This window comes from Cariama cristata, unplaced genomic scaffold (genome assembly GCF_000690535.1).
Source record: "Cariama cristata isolate BGI_N322 unplaced genomic scaffold, ASM69053v1 scaffold21081, whole genome shotgun sequence".
Lineage (NCBI taxonomy): Eukaryota > Metazoa > Chordata > Aves > Cariamiformes > Cariamidae > Cariama > Cariama cristata.
The window spans coordinates 1-6028 of NW_009598991.1; positions in this window are offsets into that span (position 1 = coordinate 1).

Genomic DNA, 6028 nt, shown 5'->3' on the forward strand with positions numbered 1-6028 from the left:
GGTTTATTTTGTTTTTTTCTGGATGTCAACACAAGGTCCATAAAGTCTGCTCTGTAATATAAGATGGTGGCATTAATAGAGCAGGTACTGTACATGTGTACCTGCCCTACTGTGTTATGCTGGCCTGATGTCAGGTTCCTGTTTGTTGAGAAATGACATGGAGGTGAAATGGTCTTGTTGAGTCCAAATGATTTATCACATGGCATGGCGCCAGCACTTGCTGTTACAGCAAGCTGTCAGTTTCTTTGTTGTAAATTAAACCACGTTTCACAATCTAAAAGATTTTCAAAGCTTATTTTGTAGACAGATTTTCTAGAAATACCTTGCAGGGCAAACTAGGGTCTCTTTAGTCAGAATGTATTTTTTTTGTTTTGAAGTTTAACAAGGAGTGTTCTTCTATTTCTAGAACCATTAATTGTTGATATGCATACCTCAGACAAATTACTGTGCAGGTTTCAGTACAGATCCTGGAGATCTGGCGTTTTCAGTATCCCTATAATGCGCCTTCTTTTAGTCTTCCTCACTGGATTTCTTAGCTGAAAGAAGAAGAAAGGAAAACAGCTGCTGACACTGGGGTTCAATGTTTTTACAAGACCAGAGATTATAATTTGTGCTGTGATATAAGTATTTTTTTATTTTGTCCTTCATCTATCTAGAAGAATCTGCTTATTGTATTATGATAAAATATTTCTTCCTGCGTCACTCAGGTGTAGGCCACTGACTTTTACTCAACCTCTTAATAACCCATGCAAGTACATTGATTAGGACCAGCCTGAGTCAGATGGAAGAGAAAGGGAGATCAATCATCAGCCCAGGCACACCTCCTCCTGGTCTCAAACACTGTAGGCCTAGTCAAAGGGAAATATAGAAATAATATAGTGTAATTTAGGGAGAGGACACTTAGACTTGTTTCTCACTCTTTCTGGTATTCAGATAGGTGAGACAGGGTAGACAGAGTAAAACATCCTTCTTCCTCTGGTAAGCCTTGTAATGGCTCTCTGCAACACCAAGATCTCTGCATCAGGAAGAGAGCAGAAAAGGTGAGACTGCTAGTAGAAGATGACTCCACTGGCTCTGTCTATAGGATTAAATTAAGCTGAGCTAGGGCAGCCTTGTCCATACTGTTCAACTGTAAGAAAGTTGTTGCTCTGGGCCAGCTAGCATTGTCCCACACAGTGTGGGTACAGTTGGGAGTTTGGTGCAGGCCAAGTAGTTTCCCTGAAAAGCATCTTTTTGGGGAGAGAGAAGGGTTGTTGCTGCAGGAATACTCAGCATGTTGTGCCAGTTGGTTTCAGGGGACGAGAATGGTTTTGATCACTAGTACAGATGTAGTTGTTGGCAGTAGGGCAAGTTGAGGAATGGCAGCCTTGCAAGCTGACTTCCCACACAGCAAAGCAATTTGAGAGATAAATCACTGGAGGCACCGTTCTCTTGGTCTGTCCAAAAAAGGTGGAATTTGGGGATAAAATAGAGAAGTCCTGTGGTTTATCATGCCATGTCTTAAGACTATGTCTTAAGGAACCTACAGCCACCCAGACAGCAAGTAGGCCAAACAGTAGCCTCCTCTTCTCTGACAGAGTTGCAACCATAATTCACCTTCTTTTGATACCCATGGATTTTTTTGTGTTTTTTTGTTTGTTTTGTTTGTTTTGATTAAAAAACCCCAAACAACCACAAAACCCCCCAAAAAAACCAAAACCAAAACAAAACAAGGATGCCATTTATTTGTGGCAGATGAGTAATTTTGCATAGCTGTCAAAATCTGTGTCTTCATTACACAAATCTATAATGGCATTTGTTTACATATCCAACTGATGACCAGCAGTATGCTTTACTTTAGGACCCATCCCTTGCATTATCTGCAGTCTTCTCCAGGGCTATATTTCCAAATTTTATGTTTTCCTCCTCTGCCAGTCAATCACATCTGTTTCTCCCTCTGTGGCATGTGAATTGGGTAACAGGGAGGGGCTGCAGGTTTTAATCTGTAAATGTGTGAAAGGCAAATTCTTTTCTGAAAGTAAACAATATCATAACCAAAAGACTGAGGGTTTGGCCCAGATTAATTAAAAAAATACACGTTTCTTGCATTACTCTGCAATCTGTCTACCATTTCTCTTATTGATGTCGCATGTCATTTGCCTGTGTGCAATTTTAGCCTTGGAATTAATGCTAAGTTCTGTTCAGTACGTCACCAAATGCCTTTCAGGACTCTTGCCAAAAATATTCTCTTTCCTCTCCAAAAATGACCTGGAGACTCTAATTCATTGACTTACAGCATCTAGCCTTGACTACTGTAATTCCTTGGTTTGCTGGGCTTGGAGCCAAATCGATTGGCAGACTCCAGCTTAGTCAGAATTCAGCAACAAGGCTTCTGACCCAAACCACGCCAACTCTATATCCTCCCTGTGCTGCAAATCTATATTTCAAAAGCATGTTATACATTTACTGTAACAGTTTCCTTTACACTGTAATTTTATGGGTGGAATTTTTCTTTTACCCTGCATGTCAACTGTCACACTCTTACAGAATTTTTCTGAGCTAAATTGCCATATATTCTACTCTTGCACTTACAGTAATTTAGTGCAAAGCCCTTTTCATCCTGTATTCCTAATTGGTAGAATTTGGAGTGAAATTCTACATGAAATCTGATTATTTTATCTGCCAGTGAAGGCTTTTGTTTTTATTTTAACACATTGTGTTTCAGTTTCTATTTGTTTCTTTTTTATTGAAAGTCATTATAAAACATTTGGTTGCTGGTGTTCTTTATTATTGCATACAAAAAATTAAAAGTAATCATGTATGCATGGCAGCTGATAATGTAATAAGCAAAGGAAGAATGGAGTACTTCTTGTCTCCTGAACCCAAGGACAAATTTCAGCCTTCACTCAATCATGTATTTAAAATAGCCTGCTTAATAAATATAATGGAGGGTAAAAGTGTTCTCTCTACCTCTTAATCTACAGATGAGGCTATACTTTGGTTCTCATTTATTTCTGTTCTTCTCTGGTTGTATAATTTTCAAATAACCTGTATCAAATACTCTCTTGCCCTGGAGATATTCTAGTTTTCGCTTTAGTCCAATTTTGTATGCAACTTCTGTAGGCATTGTTTAAGGGATTTTTTGTTGTTGTTGTTGTTCTTAGTTTTTCTGATTGTTTTTACATTTATACTTGGTAACAATACCCTATTCTGGTAGCATGTTTTATGGCAACAGAAACTGAAGTTTAAACTTTCTTTTAATATGCTTACGATTAACTGGCACCTCTAGTAAAGTATATTGTAGTTACACTGCATTTGTTAAACATTGACACTTGCATATCACTCTAGGCTTAGTTGTTTGGGTCTTTTTAGTTATTTATAACTCAGCAGTAAAACAATTAGATAATAATCCTTTGTCTGAAACATGCCGCATAAATTACCAGCTGCAGAATAAGTCATTAGGAAAGATGCAATTATTTACACCCTGTAAGTTATATTGATAGGAAAAACAATGATGTGATATGGACCCTTCCAAAACAATGCAGTCTTTTAAACCCTAATTTAGTAAAGAAACAGCTTTGCATTTGGTCAATGAAAATTTGATGCAGTGTAGAACTTATGAACAGATGTTTGACAGTGAATATTTCATGTTACTTAATAATTCTACTTACCAGTCACAATTGACAGTACAGTGCATCCCAGAGTTCAAGGTGCCTTAGAGAGACAGATATGATCTATTATTTCATTTTGGAAATTTCTTTCTGAAGATCAGAAAATAGTCTGAAAACCATGGTCAGCAGCGAGACTGGGAACAACTGTTTCACACAGATTCTGCAAATATCAGCCCAAAATCTGGGGCCTCTCTTTGGCCAGACATGGAGGAAAAATGAGTTAACTGGAGAGTTTCTCAGGTAATTTAAACTCTTCTGGCTTCCCCTTAGAGATGAGTCTACCATCCTTATGGGCTGTGTGCTGCTGGATCACTTAACCATACACATTTGATCCTGATCAGGGGTGGGTACATTATGTCTTGTCTTCCAGTTACACAGAGCACAAGAGTTATACCAGCTTTAGGCTTCCAGGGTGTCTGTGGGAGAACAAATGAATCTTGATGCAAGATGAATTAACCTATGAACAAATATGAACTGGCAGAACAGGTTTATATTGGGTGGTCATCTCATGACACATAAATGCAGGATTTTGATGCAGTACAAAAAGATGTGAAACCACTTTCCTGTATTGTCAAACCATGGTCTTGGCTGGTCTTTAGCTCTAATGTAATACTTGGAGACCTTTTATGTTGGGTGTTACCTATGGATGTTTGCAACACTTCATAGCCTAGATTGTTGTGTATATTGAAAATGCTGTATGTACATTGACACTTTCTTTGAATAGAGTAATGGGATGTTGATCTCTGATATGTACTTACTTAATATTCTCCTCTATATTTCCCTTTTTTATTATCCCTATCTGCCTATTGCATAAAGTTTCGTTAAATGCCTTGATTTTTTAGCATCTAATACTCATAGTATCCTACCTCCTTTAGTTTTTTTGGTTCCTGAAAGTTAGGTAAATGAAGGAGATCCTTTTTGTGTTCACGATGTTTACTGCAGTTACACAAGAAAAACTCTTAGAAATCTTCCTAACTTGTGTTTCCGTTTAGGAGTTTCTGAAATGATCAGATAATGACTTTTGATAAATCTTAGGACCTGTTCACAGAATGGAAATGAAACACTTTAAAGTTCAATGTTTTTCAAAATTCAGATGATCTTATTAAGACCTATTAGTAGAAAATGGCAAACCAGCTCTTCCTCATGTCTTTGTGAATCTTTTCTACTTGAATTTCCACTTGCAAACTAAAAACAGATTGTTAATTAAGCAAGATTTTCTGAGCACCTGGGTCATCAAACACAACAATAGTAATTAAATTCTAGCCTCAGTTTCTATACACATAACAATAGAGTGCTTTAGCATTTTCATTCTTTTCAAATTATTTGAATAAATATACACAGCATCCACCCTTCACTCCAAGCAAGTTCTCATAGGCTGAATTTATCACATCTGCTATTAAAACTTGAACGGATCACAAATGGATCGGATCATCTCAGTAGTTTTGAGGCACCTTCTTTAGTATAAACAACATATAAGTATTAATTTTAAAAGACTACATTTATTTTCTGTGGCTTTAGAAGTTAACTAACTAACCCTGATAATTGCAAAGAAAAACCTCCGTATGTGATTCAAAATATTGTAATCTTCCTGAAACTGAAAGCAGCCTGCAAAAGGGGTAAAAAAAGAGAATAGAAGAAATGTGCTTCTATTCATGTGAGTGAGGTTAGCGTTTAGATCTAGAGGTGAAAGATACATAACTGACTCACTAGGTGAGCTCACCATTTTAGGAAAGATAGGTTGTTATGTATAATGAGATCCTCTACATCTGTGACTTGTGGGGAGAAGGAGAGCAGCTATTGATCAGCTTGTTGAAAGACCAGATCAGAGGGCATTGTAGCACTCCTGCCATCATTTCTCAATGAAAGAGAAGGGAGGGAGGTGCTGCAAGCTGCAACTTTACAAAATGGTGGACATCATTTCAGCCCAGGAATCTAAAGAGGTAAATAGCCAAGATCCTTGTCAAAGAGTGAAAGCATTTTTCAATTCAGCTTCATGGGTTGGCACAGCTGCTCACTCAGGAGGACAGCCCAGGTCATTTATAGAAAATCTGGATTTCTCGGTGGTCCTTCAGTTATCTGTACTGGGATCAAAGCAACTTACATCTTGGCCAAACCATGTTTCGGCAGGTCACTCTTATGGACGGACAACGTTGCTTGTAACTGATGCAAAGAGAAAGAAAAGAGTGTTGGGAGAAAAGGTTCTGGATTAGGATGAACAAGTAGCTAAAAACTTAAGGATCTTAATTGTCCTAGATAATTGACCTAAACATTGATTTCTGGGTTCAGAACAAATTCATTCAAGTTGAAAAAGGCAAGCCCATTTCACATCTCTTCTTCATCTTATATGCACAAAAATGCAACTGTTCATGTACATAAAC